Genomic DNA, 15,795 nt, shown 5'->3' on the forward strand with positions numbered 1-15,795 from the left:
CTCATTCAAGTTCTTATCCCTCGGACAAACCATGAGCTAGAGACAAGAGAGCACCAAGAAAGGAAAATTTCCAAAGAGCGTTCAAATGCAAAACATTCATTTGCACAAATCCAGTCACCATGATGACTTGCAGAAGCTTTTTTCTGAGCAGCCCTCAACAGCACACATCCTCTGAATGGAAGAAAGAGATTTTCACATTACCAAATAGTTCAACATCTTTCAGGAGAGTTTCTGGAGAGAGACCAGTCTCCCGCTTGCAAAGTGCACTTCTTTGTCCTTAACCTTGGGGTAATGAGGGGTTCTTGGAAGCAGGCACAGGTAACAGAGAAGAATGGAGGGGAAGGAAATTGCAAGGCTGCTCACAAAAAAAAAAAAAATGTACGTCCAGGAGAGGAATCAGATGTCACGGTAGCAATAGGTACGAGAAACTGTTACTGCTTTAGCGTCCCCCCGGAAGAACACAAGATATAACTGACCAGCCGGCCAAACAAATGTATCCACAGGAAAATCTGAGTCCAAAACTGGAAGCTAAAATCGGAGTCTCCTTCCCACCTACTCGGAGGACTGCTGGGTTTGGTATCCATATCACCATTTCCAAATGTCGGCAGATCCAGAGTCAGGCTGCTACCCCAATTCCTTCAAACATTGTCTTTGCATTCCAAATTAGTTGTGCAGCGAAAAGTGTAGGCGTCTACAGGACAAGACTGCCCTTCTGGACAAGGGCAGCCAGCTTGGAGGCAGGGCAGCTTGCAGTTTTGTTTCAACAAAAGTCCCAAAGGAATAGCCTTGAAGTGGGAAGAAGAGAAGAGCCTGGGCATGATGCCAGGTTTCTGCAAAGCGCTTAAAGTTACAGGCTCCCATTTTTCTGTCTTTGCTAACAGCCATCACAGTAACCCATGAGGAAACTGTACACCATTTGACCACAGAGGATGGACACAATGTGGTTTAGCAGGAGAAATGAACCAACTTTAGGATGAAAGCCTTGTAAACTCTATTAACTAGAGATCAAAGAGGCATCATTTGTTTTGCAGCACTTCCAAATGCATTCAGGAGTATCCCATTTTCTCAATCCCAGACCAATAAAAAAGCTTCATTCAAACCACAAAACAAGAACACAGTCGCCTCCTCTACTAAAATTAGATGTGACTGTTGCAAAATAAAGCTAACTGGGTGGACCAACAACTGACCCAATAAGATAATTCCAGACGTGCAATCATGTTAACAGCAAAATTAAACAGGAGACTAGTGACAACCTAAAAAATAAATTGCTATTTGTACTATATGGTGTTTTAAACCAGCTTCTCTTTGTAACATTACCCCCCCCCCCACATGAGCCTTTCTGTTGTCAATATAAACGCATTGTCCTAGATATATACTTCAATGCATCTGATCCATAAATATTAGAATCAATTATCTTTAAAGTGCCACAGGACTAGGAATGGTATGAACCAGCTCACAAACTCAGTTTGTGATGAACTTTGGCCAGTTCGTGAACCCATGTTCACAGACACTGGAACCACCATGAACTTCCATGTTGATGCAGTTCAAGGCGATTCATGAAGAGCAGAAAACGAACACTGGATACTTACCGTGAGGGGTCCTTCTCCTCTGAGGTCAAGAGGCCATCTTGTGGGTGATTCACAACCCACTTGTAGGGAGGCAGGACTAACTTCAAACTTCCTCTTCCTGTTGGGACTCACCCAAGTTAGTTCGGTATTCCTAAAAGCAGTAGAACCATAACTAAAACAAGTTATAAGAGCATGAAAAACTTTCAACATGAAAAAACAGGAAGGGAAGAATAGCAATAGTTCCAACTGGACAAAGAATAAGATACACAGAGAAAAGGTAAGAATCCTTCTGTGTTTGTTTGTTCGCTTGTTTGATTTTTTTTTTTTGTACCACGCATTTTGGAGAAAATGATGATGACGACTGGGCGGGATAAGATGGCCTCTTGACCTCAGAGGAGACCCTCACAGTAAATATCCTATGGTCGTTCTCCCTCTGAGGCAGAAACCATCTTGTGGGACATATAAGAGAAGCGTCCCTAGATTGTGGGAGGGTGTCTATCTTCATCTTCCTCCAAAATGTGTTGAAGCACCTTACGACCAAAAGCCGCATCCGCTGAATCATACACATTGATTTTGTAATGCCTAATGAACGTGGAAATTGATGACCACGTAACCGCTTTACAGACTTCTTCAACTGAAGCTCTGTGCATGAAAGCCGCATTGGTGGCGGCCCCGTGCATTGAATGTGCCATCAGGCCAGAAGAAACCGGAATCTTTTGAACTTTGTAAGCTTCTGTGATGCATTGCTTGAGAACCTTGCTGATAGCTGCATTTAACATTCTTTTACCCATATGAGGGGGCAAAAGGTTGACGAACAAGGATTCTGTTCTACGAATGATCTGTGTCCTCTGAACATAGCATTTCAAGGCCCGTCATACATCTAGGGTGTGCCAGATTCTCTCCTTAGGATGAACGGGCTTTGGACAAAACGAGGGCAAATTGATCTCCTGGGATCTGTGGAAGGCCGCGTTGACCTTAGGGCAAAAGGTCGGATCGGTCCTCAAGACAACCTCTTTTTGAAAGATACAAAATTGCTTCTGTACTAACAAGGCCCCCAATTCCGAAACTCATCTCGCCGAAGTTACTGCAACTAGAAAAACTGTTTTCATGAGAAGGAAGGCCATGGAAATAGACTGAATGGATTCAAACGGATGTTTGGTCAGGGCCGTGAGAACAGTGTTCAGCCCCCATGTTGGAAAATGATGGATCGGAGGGGGAAGTGATAGGGCCGCTCCTCTGATAAAATGGGAAATGTGAGGATGAGATGGCAAACCGGAATGGCAATCTCGGGAAAGGACCGAAGAAAGGGCTGCCACCTGACGCCTTAGTGTTGCTGCCTTAAGGCCTGAATCGAAACCATCCTGGAGGAACTGTAAGATGGGCCTAATCTCTGGACGAAGAGGATCCACTTGTTTTCTCCTACACCAGCGGACGAAGGCTTTCCAGATTGTGTTGTAAATTCTCACTGTGGAAGGTCTCCTTGAGGCAAGAATGGTATTGACTAGCTGAGGAGAGTATCCTGACCAAAGCAATTTCGACCTTTCAATTGTCACATATTCAAGTTGAGCCACTCTGGACGCAGATGGAAGAATGGACCCTGTTGCAAGAGATCCGCTGAAATGGGTAGAATCATTGTTGTGTTGTGTTGACACCTTCTGCAGTTCTGCGAACCATGGGCGGCGAAGCCAGTGCAGCACTACTAAAATTACCTCTGCTTCCAGGTCTCGGATTTTCCTGAGTAGACTAGGTAGGAGTGGAGTCGGCGAGAAGGCGAAGAGACATCCTCGTGGCCACGGGGCTGTCAGGGCATCCGTATCCTCCGCTCGAGGATGGTAAATTCGAGTGAAGAAGTGGGGAAGTTTGTGATTGTACAGAGAAGTGAATAGGTCAACTAGGGGTAGATGGAATCAATCCACTATCAGCTGAAAAACCCTGTCGTTGATCAATTACCCTGCCGAATTTGTTGACGACTGAGCCAGTCCACCTCGATGTTGAGGACTCCCCTGACACGTTCAGCCTGGATAGACTGAAGGTGAATTTGAGCCCATGACAGAAGCTGACAAGCTTCTCTGCGTAGGTTGTTTGGCCTGGAACCTCCTTGGCGATGTAGACCTTGGCTGAAATGTTGTGTGTTCTGACTCAAACATAGCAATTCCTGACCTGACGTTGAAAGTGACGCAAGGCCCAACCTACAGCTCTCAGCTCCAACAAGTTGATGGGTAACTTGGACTCCTTCATGGTCCATCAGCCTCATCTCAGTGATGGAGCGACTGTTTTTAGCACGCTTTCCTTGCACGCCATGAAATGGTGGCTCCGATGGGGAGTCCTGCACAAGCCTCTGCTGGATCTTGCCGGCTCCCTTTGAGTTTGCTGGTCTGAAGGTGAGGTTCTGACTCTCCCCCTCCGATAGGAATCCGTCATTCTCTTCTCTTCATGGCATGTTTCCTAGCCGCCTTAATCCTCCTCCATGAGGAAAAAAGAGTGCCAAAAAATAGTGGCCAGGGAGCCGAAGCCTGCACCCGACTGAAGGAAAGGAATGAAGAGAGAGGAGAGGAAGACAGGTACCAGAAGGCTAGTTAAGGGAAAAGCAGGAATAGAGCAGTAAAGAGGGATAATTGAATAGAGATAAGAATTTGTAAACTACTGAGGTAATAGGCACAGCCTATAACTAGGTGCTCTCCCTACTGAGGCAGGAAAAGAACTGCCTTGGGGTGAGTCCCAACAGGAAGAGGAAATCTGAAGTTAGTCCTCCCTCCTACAAGTGGCCGAGGACCTGCCTACCTGAGGGACCGTCTTTCCCCATATGAGCCACAGGGAGCGCTGAGGTCAGCTGGGAAAAACCAGCTGAATATCCCTGGGCCAAGGGAGACCAGATTGAAGGCCACCCGAGACCGGGCCTTCTCTATTGCTGCTCCACTGCTGCGGAATCAACTCCTGGAGGAGGTGCGGGCCCTACGATGCTTAGATCAATTCCGTAGGGCCTGTAAGACCCACCTCTTCAAAATAGCCTTCAACCAATGACAAACCGGGAAGTGCCATTGAAAATGCTTTTAATTACTGAATTCTGCTGAAGACCTAACGCTTAGTACCATGTTGATATTGCTATTGTTAATTTTTAATAATTGTAAATTGTTTTAACTATGATTTTATAAGTAAAATGATATATAATGTATTTTATGTTGTAAGCCGCCCTGAGCCTGCCCCGGCGGGGAGGGCGGGATAGAAATAAAAAGTTAATAATAATAATAATAATAATAATAATAATAATAATGTTGTTGTTGTTGTTATTATTATTATAAGTGATTTGGGAATCACCCATAAGATGGCCTCTGCCTCAGAGGGAGAACCGGGCTTTTTAAACACTTGCTTTCTGCTCTTCACAAACAGCAGCTGAGCTGCAGGAGCTTCCCACCATTCAGCTATTAGGTTTAAATGGCTCCAAGCCATTTCTACTGTCCAGTTCTGCTCCCCACTAGGGGTGTGCATTCAGTTCAGCTGAACCGAATAAGCCTCTGAATACTCCCTGATTCGGAAGTATACGGCGTCGTATACTTCCGAATCAATATTTGGAAGTTTATGGAAGTCCATAGAAAAGGCGGGAAAGGAGCTTCTGCAGCCTCAGGGGAGCTGCTTGCCTCCTTTCCCGCCTTTGGAAGCCTTTTCCCATCTCTCCTATAGCCTCCCTGGGATCAGGGAGGGAGGGGGAGAGGAGCCCCAGCATCCAATCCAAAGTATACATTTGCAAAATGCATTGCAAATGCATGCTTTGCAGGGCTGTTGTGTAGTTGATGGCTGGGCTAATCCCCCAGCCATCAGCAACATTGTTGTTCTTTTGTTTACTTGGGTATCCAAGTAAACACTGTTCTCTGGCCAATCACAGAGCAGTGGTATTTTTTGAAACTGCTCTGTGTAGGGCCAGAGAACCTTTTTAAGGAGTCTGCCTGGCTGGACTCCATTCCATTGCTGCTGTGTTGGTGTGAGAGAAAGATTGTGCTGGCCTCAGCTGCTGCTGCTCTCTCTCAGCCTTGCCTGACCTGCCTGGAGAAGAGAAGACATCTAAGGTAAGACAATCTTGCGGTTCTTGTTTTTTAGTTAGGATAAAAGTAAAAGGACTTTTTAAGACTCAGAGTCCCTTTACTTATCCAGATTTGGGTGGGTGGGTAGCTTATTTGGGGTTAGGAGGTTCTGTTGGGGGTGGGGGCCTGGGTGGTGGGGTTGCCAATTTGCCCATATCTTACTTTAGTGAGAGGACTTTTAAAAGTGCAGTCCTTTTACTTTTCCAGATTTGGGTGGCTTGGATTTCTTGGGGTAAGGGTGAAGGTTTTTGGGGAGGAGGGGTTGGTAAAGTTTTTTACTGTTTTAAAAGGATTCTGTGTTTGATTTGTTGCTGCTGTGTTGTGCTGCTGTTGTTCCTTTTCTCTTCTGGTTCTTGGGGGGGACTGTTTGGCTTAAGTTTCATTGTTAAAACATCAGTTTTTCAACAGTTGAGTTTCTTAGCCTTTTCTCAGTGATCTGTTTGGATCTGTTGTTGTTGGTTTTGCATCTTGTCTTGTTGTCCCTTTTCCTGGTTCTGGTTTGGGGGGGGGGGGAGTGTTCTTGACTGATTTGGCCTGAGGTTTTTTATTGTTAAAACATCAGTTTTTTAACAGTTGCGTTTCTTGGCCTTTTCTCAGTGATTTGTTTGGATCTTTTGTTGTTGGTTTCGCATCCTGTCCTGTTGTCCTTTTTCCTGGTTCGGGGGTGGGGTGGTGGTGGTTTAAAAGTTAAGTTTCTTTCTGTCATGTTTTGGTTTTTTTGAATTACCTCTGGTTGGTGTGGGGGTTGGTGTGCGGACTGTGTGGGATGGGTCACTTTCATGTTTTTATAGAGTTATTTTTGGAGTCTGAGGGTGCTTTCAGATTGGTTAGGGCCACTAGATAGGCTTCCCCACTAATAAGGGTGTTTTAGGGATTGTGTTTTTTTTTAATTTTTTTAAAAAATTAAACAGGTTAGGGCTTTATCTTCTTTCAAAATTCAACTAGGCCAGATAGGGACAATTTAAAAAGATTTTCGGTTTCTCATAAAAGGCAGCATGACTACTAGGCCACATCAGGCTCCCTTTTAAAGAGACTAGGGTTGCAGTGCATCTTGCTTTCAGCCACTGAAAGCCAGTGCATCCTTAGATTTCCATAGGGTAAACCACAGCTTCTCTCAAGTTACAGGGGACACCTGATTTCTAGTTTGCAAGGAAATCCGGTTTGTCCCAGGATCTAGTTGGGAGAAGTTTAACTAGGAGGATATAACAAGGATTGCCTTCATCTCAAGGTAGCCTTTTAAAAACTGTAGCCAGGTAGAGGCAGGATCACCTAGTCTCCTAAATTTTACCAGACTACTACTACCCCAACCCAAAGAAGGACAGGTAAAGGACCAAAAAACCCCCCACGTTTTGGTGGGAGGGTTTTTAAAAAGAAGTCAGGGCACCTGTTGGTTCAGGGTACAGTGTAGTGAGTTAGGTTTGTAAAAAACCCCACTCTCAGTTCAGGTTGTGTGAGACTGGCCAAGGGTGACATGAGTGACAGGCAGCAGGCAAGGCCAAGGAGAAGACCAGAGGGGTGGAGGGGAGGGGGAGGGCCCAGGTTCCCAACCACCACCTATGCATAGGGCCACTACACAGCCGCCTTTCAGCACTCCGACCTGTGGCCGGAGTGTGATGAAGTCCCGCCTTGGGCCCTTCATCGAAGCTGCTGCTGGGGCGCCCCCAGCAGAGGTGCCATTAGGTGCTGGCACTGATCAGGGGTCTACTGCTCGGGCAGTCTCTCCTCCAGTCGCTCGGCCTCAGCAGCCGGAGGAGCGGCAGCAAGAGCAGCCCTCCTTGGAGATGAGCGTTGGGGACAGTTTTCTGTCCAAAACAATCACCCCAAGGAGGGTGCAGAGTGTCGTGCAGAAGCTGGAGGAGAAGCTGGTTGAGGAGGACCAGCCCCCTTCTTCAGTTCCTTCGGGCACCAGCAGTCCTTCAGGGTATGGCCAGGAGGGGAGGCCGCATGGTGTGGAGAGGGAAGAAATGGAGACACATGAGGTACCTCCATCTCTGCGCACTTCCCCCCAGCGGCCAGCCCCTCCTGCCACCCCAAGACACAATGTGTCTGCCCCGAGCACCTCACAGGAGGTGGCTCCGGACACCCAAGCTGGCGGTCAGCTTGGGCATCCATATACCTCCGAAGTCTGGAAGCATTTCTGACTTATGGAGGATCCACGCTATGCACAATGCCAGCTGTGCAGGGCCCAGATCAGCCATGGGCAGGACCTTGCCCACCTGACTCTGGGGGGGATGTGGAATCACCTGCGGAAGCACCACCAGGCGGTACTTCTTAAGGGGGAGAAGCAGGCTGGTGCTGGGGTGCCCAAGCTGCCAACACCACCCAGCCAGGAGGTCCGTCCCATCTCAACTACCTCCAGACCTCTCCAGGAAAGTTCCGTGACAGGGCAGGGACACCAGCCATCTCTGCCTGAGATGTTTGGTGGGGGTGGCAGGTGTGTGCCAAGAGGGGAATCAGGTACGGCAAGAGGGTGATTGCCTGGAACCTTGCCAGGTCAGTCGCCCATGGGCTTCCATTTTCAGAGGTCGAGAATCCTGGGATGCTAGGATTGCTCAAGTACCTGAGCCCTGGTTCAAAGCTTCTGCTAGAACCACCATTAGCAGGACCATTGTGCCATCTGTTTTCAGGGCGACCAGATCTGTGGTGAAGGAGCATTTGTGCCGTGTTGCTGGGGGGACTGTTCATTTCACCTCAGATATCTGGAGCTCCCAACATGTGTTCGAGGGGTATCTCTTCCTGACTGCATTGGTGGCAACCCAGTGAGCTGCAGGGTGGGGGGTGGCAGTAGTGGCAAGCAGGGTCAGGGCCGCAAGGCCGGCTATCGCTGGACCTTGCTGCACGCCGAAGCAGTCGACGTGCCACACATGGCGGACACTCTCGGAGCCATCCTCTCACAGCAGTTAGAGGGCTGGGTAGGCAGCAGGGACGTCGCCACGGGCTTCGTGGTGACTGATGGTGGCTCCAACATCAAGGCGGCTATCCAGCGTCAGAGCCTAAAACGCCTTCCTTGCGTGGCCCACCTTCTCCACCTCATGGTTAAGGACGCATTGGGCCAGACGAAAAGCCAGGATTGTCGGTATCTAGCCGCGACCCATGAGTACCGACTTCTGCTCCAGAAGTGTCGTCACATCACGGGTCACTTCTCATGCAGCAATATGGACTCATATCTGCTGCATGAGAAACAGACACTGACAGGCGTGCCAGGGCACTGCCTGATCAGTGATGTCAGCACACACTGGAACTCCACCTGTGCCATGCTGGAGTGCATGGTGGAGCAGAGAGCAGCCCTGGATGCCTTTGTCTCTGAGACAAGGGTCTTTGGGATGAGAACCGTCTCACCCAAGAGGATTGGGTGGTCATTTCTCAAACTGTGGAGGTTCTTAGGCCCTTCAAGACCCACACAGAAATGCTCTCATCTGACACAGCGATCATCGCACTGGTCGTCCCCATGGTCCACATGGCCTGTGAGGACCTGGCCTCATTTCTAGTGCCAGCTCAAGGCCGTGCAGACATTCTTCCAGCGGTGTGCGCCCTGGTTGTTAGGCTGCAGGAAGGGTTTGAGGCCCGCTTTCAGACTTTCACCCAGAAAAAGGTCTACATGATGGCAACCATGTTAGATCCGTGCCTTAAGGGCACGATCACCGAGCAGGCCAACGAGCTCGATCGCTGGCAAGACGAGCTCTCCCAGAAGGTCAAGAACTGCAGAGTCAGGGCAGGCCCAGTGCCGGTAGCTGAGGAGGAGGGGGGGGGTAGAAGCAGCTCATCTGCCACTTCCACTGCTGTTCATCCCCAACCTCCCCAGCTAGGCAGTGTTTCCCACCAGACTCACGCCAAGAAGAGTGCCAATATGCTCGTTGGCCCTCTGGGAGTGGTAGGCCCCTGAGAGCGGAGACGGGTGCTGCGATGGGGAGGGACTATCTTTTGGAGCCCAACGAGTCGCCGGAAACGTCTCCTTTGGACTACTGGGGCGTGAAGGAGGGGGTCTGGCCGGCCCTCTCCTCCATGGCCAAGGCGTTCCTCTCATGCCCACCGACGAGCGTGCAGAGCGAGCACATCTTTTCACATATGGGCGACATTGTCTGCTCGCATCGCAATCGCCTGCAACCCTGGACAGTTGAGCAATTGGTCTTCCTGAAGGTCAACTTGCCTCTGTTCGACTCCCCAAACGTAGACTTTGAGAGTGAATGAAGTGAGCACCTACTTGTGCCTCCATCCTCTCTTGGTCTGCGCTTGGAAGGTGGTTGTAAAACGCTCTCCCACTAAACATAGAGTCCAAAGACAGCCCAAAAACTCACAAATTTATTGGCAGTGCACCCCCCCACCCCTCATCCATCCCCAAACCAAAAGTGAATGCCTATTTAAAAACTACAAAACGATCCAAATTTTCCCAGTCCCCACCCACACATGCCTAATAACACTGAAAGGGCCACTGCAGCCCCCAGCTGTAACCAACAGCCCCCACAGCACCCAGCCAGGATAACCCAGGTTTTTTTTCAGGGGCAGGAGGAAGAAAGAGGGAGGTGCCAGTGATGATGACAGGCAGCCAGCAGCCATACCAATGCCGAGGTCCCTCTAATGGGACAGTGATAGCTGGTGTGTTGCTGCTGAGCTGAGAGAGAAGGAATGGTTCCCTTCCTCTCACACAATCTGAGGCCCACCCAGAGATCTTCCTCATTTGGGGTGCAACTCTGGCTTGCCTTCTCGTGGAGCACGCTGGGTAACGCAAAAGAGCCTTGACCAGCCAACCATCCAGCACTCAAGGTAAGTCTAAATGCTTCTTGCTTCGTGTCTGATACAGAATGATGCAGAGCTAGCTGTGGTCCACCGCTTCTCTTGTTGAGAGTTGTGTTGTTTGGGGCAGGGCTGGAGAGCTGGCATCTGTAGATTGTTTGTTCTGTGGCAGGGAAGCTGGCAACTGGGTGAGAGACCCAGAACCAGCATGCTTGTTGTGCTTGGCCAGCTCTCCCTGTGTTGTTTGGGGCAGGGCTGGAGAGCTGGCATCTGGGTTTGCTGCAGCCAGGTCTGCAGATCAGACCCTGAGCAGATTGTGTTTTGTGTGGCAGTGACATTGGCAACTGGGTTCATATTGGTTCCAGGCCAGCAGGGTTCATAGTGTAGATAGATGGATGTAGTGCATTTGGTTCCTACAGGGATTCTCTGGTGTGAAGTTAGGTTTGGCTTTGGGTACCCTAGGAATTGGACCCCCTGGTCCAATTTTTTTGGGGGCCTTGCAGGTTTTGTGTGGGACAGTGCCCTGAAGCTGCACAGCAGTTTGGGGGGCTCTTCTCGAAAACCCCCTGCTCCCCAGAGCCACTTTTCCCACAATATTTACAGTGGGGGAAGTGGTTCTAATTGTTTTTTTCCTCACTATTGGGAACAGTGTCCCTTTTGGGGTGCCCACAGATGGGTGCAGTCTTTTTGGGCCAGGGGGGTTGCATGCGGGGGAGTTCCCTGAAGCTGCCCTGCAGTTTTGGGGCCTCTCCCTCAAACCCCCGTCTGGCCAGAGCCACTTTTCCCACAGCAATTATAGTGGAGGAAATGGCTAATTGGGCTTTCCCCAGCATTGGTGGCAATTCCAAGCCATTAGCAGATTCCTCGCTCTGGCTTCTGAGGAGGGTTGTTTTCAACAACAAAGTAAAACAAATTGCAGGTATCTTCCTGGTGCCAACTGCAAATAAAACGTTATCTCCTCTTTCTAATTCTGTTCCCACTCCATGGGCTTGGGCACTCAGCTTGGGCACCCAGTAATTAACGAATGGCCCCTCCGTTCTTGCGCTGGCTCAGCTGCAAACATACTCCTCTGGTCCTGAAGCCCAGCATAATGTTCAGCAAAGTCATATAGCTGACATCCTCTTCCACTGCAATTAAACCTTTGCTCCACGCAAACAGCATCAGATTCTACACCCCTTCTATGAGGCCAATAATTCTTTAAGGTCTGTTCAGATGTATATTCTAATTTTCTATTTGAAAGTTCAGCAGTCTCTTTTAAACCATCTCCTATCTCAGACCTCAACTTCCCTCTTAACAAGGGTTTAGGTTCCCAATCAAAATCAGCTAGACACAGTCTCGCTTGCCACCAACATCCAGAGTCTGCAAGGACATATATTCCAAAAAATGGTAACTCTTGATTCTGGCATTCAGCCATGCTAAAAAAAAAATTTCAACAGCTTCTTGCACCCTCAGCTTTAGGTCCAAACTCCCACCTTTTGTGCAGAAATATCCCACCACTGCCACCATGTAAAGGAGACTCCCACTCCCAGATAGGGTTCTCCCACCCAGCTACAGGTGTAATTACGGCACCAGGAAGGGAACTCCTGAGTCAAAGGATGCACAGTTTGTTTTCATTGAATCAATTTCCAGGACCAAAAGAATAGAGGGGAAAGAAAGCATAAGGGCACAACAAGGATATTCAGTCTAAGTAACTTCCCCAATAGTTACCACTTGTAACAATTCCAAGCCGTTAGCAGATTCCTCGCTCTGCCATCTGAGGAGGGTTGTTTTCAACAACAAAGTAAAACAAATTGCTGGTATCTTCCTGGTGCCAACTGCAAGTAAAACGTTATCTCCTCTTCCTAATTCTGTTCCCACTCCACGGGCTTCGGCACCCAGCTTCCACCCTGCCAATTCGGCTGCCTTGGCCTAATTTAATGCAGCTGTCAACTTCATCGTACAAAGATAAAGATTAACCCCTGAAATTCAGAGGGGAGGAATTGTCAAAGGCCTGGAATTACTATTACACCGTTCTTTGTCCTTTACAGTATCTGTTGATGGATGGCCAGCCAGATTCCACCCCAACCAATCTCGCTGAGGGACTGGAAGTCGTGCAGGGGTGGTTGAGACTGCAGCTGGGTTGGAATGATCTGATGGAGTGAAAGTCCCAACATACCGTTGATACCAGCATCAACCATCAAGAGTTTGGTGTGCTTCTGGATGCTTCCTTATCTATGGAGGCCCAGGTGACAAATATTGCCAGGCTGGCATTTCTCCAACTACTCCAAGTCAGGCAGGGGGCCCCCTTCCTCTTTTGCCAAGACCTAGCAACAGTGACCCACAAAATGGTCACCTTGAGGATGGATTACTGTTACTCACTCAGTGTGGGGCTGCCCTAGAAGCTGACCTGGAAATTAAAATTGGTCCAGCATGCAGCGGTGCATGTACTTACAGGTACCCCAACCACATATCCAGCCAGTGTTATGCCAGCTGCACTGGCTCCAGATTGAGTACTGGATCCACTTCAAGGGTCTGGTTCTTACTTTTAAGGCCATAAATGGTCTCGGGAAATCACACCTGCAGGACTGCCTCTCCCCTGCTCAGAAGATCAGAATTTACTTGTGGTTCCTGGCCCAAAAGATGTCCAGCTGTCTCTGATCAGAGCCAGGGCCTTCTTGTCCTTGGCTACTGCCTGGTGGAACTCTCTGTCTGGTGACTTCTGCGCCCTGCAGGACATTATACAGTTCTGCAGGGCATGCAAAGCAGTTATATTTTGCCAGGCCTATGGTTGAGTCAGCAATGCAACCCCCCCCCCCCCATCACACCTGACCCATGCGTCATCATTTACGGAGGGAAAGAGATATACTAAACACCATCAATGATTATATTTTAGTAGTTTTATTCTGGAATTGATTAATTTATATTTTATTTATCTTGCTAGGAGTTAGGCCCGTTGTGAAGAAAAACACAACGGGCTCTAGAAGGAGGCTCCGGGTGAGTGCCCGCCACTCTTGCTCTCTTCTTGCCCACCCAAGTGAAGGCATTGACTCCCCCTCCCACCTCAAGGGGAGTTGATCTCTGCCACCTAGAAAGCAGTTGTAAATCTGAGTGATCTCCAGTGGTTCCCCAGGAGGAAATGGCATTATACCTGTCTGAGTTCCTATCCCTCCTCAAACCCCACCTTCTCCAGGCTCCACTCCCTAAATCTCCAGGAATTTCCTAACCTGCAGTTGGCAACCCTATCTCCTTCCGTTTATCTGCCCCTTCTGACTTCAGGTTTCCATTGCCTTCCCCCACCCTGAAGTCTACATAGGAAAAGGACAGTCTTTCTCCCCTTTGATCTGAACAACAACCCTGTAAGGCAAGTTAGGCTGGAAGTCTGTGACTGGTCTGAAATACCCAGTCAGCTTCCACAGCAAGAACCTGTGTCTGGCAGACCCTGCTCTGAAGCCCTAACTAATATGCCGTCCTCAAACTCCACCACAGAATCTCCAGGCGTTTCCCACCAACCTGGAAAGGTACCAATAAAGGTCTCTGGGTGAGTGCGCCCCAGCCTTGCTGTCTTCCCACCCACCCAAATGAAGGCATTCATTCTCTCCCCCACCACCTCTAGGAGAGCTGATCCCTAAAAAACTAGAGGGCTGAATGGCTGGGAGCCATTTAAACTTAACAGCTGAGTGGCAGGGTGTGTTGCTCAGCTGTAAGGGTTAAATGGCTCCCAGCCATTTAAACTCTCCCAATCTGCTCACTCCCAATCTGCTCCCAATCTGCTCACTGTTGCTTCAAGGGGGGGAGGGGGTTAATCCAAAGAAAGCAACACTGTATAACAACTCATGTATGTTGTGTCTAATTGCATGATGTTTCATGATATTACTAAAGGATTGAATACTTCCTAACAATATAGTTAGAATTGATTATATGTGCATTTTGTTTCTTGGGATAAGATACTTACACTGTGGTCCATGTAATTAATTGAGCTTTGGAGGGGGGGAACAGAACTGAAGGGTTTAAATGAGGGGTGTCAAACATATGGCCTGGGGGCCAAATCAGGCCCCTGGAGGGCTTCTATCAGGTCTCCGAGCAACTGGCTGTCATCTGCTTCCTTCTCCCTCTCTCTTGCTTCCTTCTGCATCACATTTTGCTTTGCTAGGCTTGCTCAATAGCACAGGAGCTACAGAGCAAAACTTGTATTTTCTCCATTGGCTGAGGCTCCTCCCTTGAGGAGGAAGGGCAGGGAAGGAGAGCTTGCTTTGCCAGGCACAGCAGAGCTACTGAGCCAAGCCTCTCTCTGGCTGAGGCTCCTCCCCCTCCTGATCCCCTGGGAAAGGAAGGAAAGAGCCAGAGCCATTTAAATTCCTGCTTTCGGCTCCGTGCTGCTTTCACAGGGAACGAAAATCAGGGATTTAAACTTTAAAAGGCTCACAAACCAATATGAACCGGTTCAATTTCTGAACCAGCATATTGGTTTGTGACTTGGTTCATGGTTCAGCCTTGAACCATGCAGTTTGCATCCATCCCTACACAGGATTCCCATTTCATTTTGGACTCCCAATAAGACTAGGTAGGTTGGGAAAGCTTCAGATTCCTAGATGTCAGCCTGCAATTTAAGGACACACAAATGATTAGTCATACATAGGGTTGCCAAGTCTAATTCAGAAAATATCTGGGGAATTTAGAGTAGAGCCAAGAGACTTTGGGGGGGGGGGGGGAATCAGACTTTCCCATTTCCAAAATAAATGCATAAAAATACAGCAATGCAGTTCACCTGAATAGTCATCATTTCCTCACCCCCCAATAGCTGCAATTCTAGTAAATGAAAGTGTAAACACACAAAAAGCAGCCAAAATGCAGTGTTTGCAAGCTCACATTTTTGTGATCTCACTGGGGCTTTACTCACAGGAACTGCTGTTCTTCAGCCTAACACATGCAAACAAAAGAGAGAGAGGTGGAGTTTTCCTCTATTCCATAAACTGGCTCCTATACAAAGATTCTGAAAATAATGCAAAACAAGCACAGAGACAAACACACAATATTACAGCCTCACCTACAAAGACTTCTGAAAAGTACTCTCTCTCTCTCACCGGGTCTGGTTCCTCTACAACGACATCTGACAATTACAGGGGCTACGCTGCTCTCTCTTTCTCACAGGCACACACTCTTACTTACTGTGAAATGAAAGCAAAACAAACAGAGGCTCTGCTTCTGACCCTTCCCCATGAAGTACTTCCTGCTTCCTGCTCAACTTGAAAGGGGCACACACACACACAAAGAGGCGTTTTAAAATGGGACCTGTTTGCAGGTTTTTTAACCTGCAGGAGATCTAGAGGTACTAGTGGCTGTGGGGGCGTGGCTTCCCCCCACCGGCCAGCTGGCTGGGGGCGGGGGGGGGAAGCCTGTAAAACTGGGGGATCCCCCGCTGGGACCTTGGGATTGGGAAGCCT

General features: G+C 48.7%; 1 protein-coding gene across 2 annotated transcripts in view; it reads right to left on the reverse strand.

The window, feature by feature from the left end:
• Positions 1-15,795, reverse strand: part of PRKACA (protein kinase cAMP-activated catalytic subunit alpha) — a 135,594-nt gene that overhangs the window by 101,214 nt on the left and 18,585 nt on the right. The window lies entirely within an intron of this gene.

The sequence above is a fragment of the Heteronotia binoei genome, chromosome 5 (assembly GCF_032191835.1).
Source record: "Heteronotia binoei isolate CCM8104 ecotype False Entrance Well chromosome 5, APGP_CSIRO_Hbin_v1, whole genome shotgun sequence".
NCBI classification, from domain to species: domain Eukaryota; kingdom Metazoa; phylum Chordata; class Lepidosauria; order Squamata; family Gekkonidae; genus Heteronotia; species Heteronotia binoei.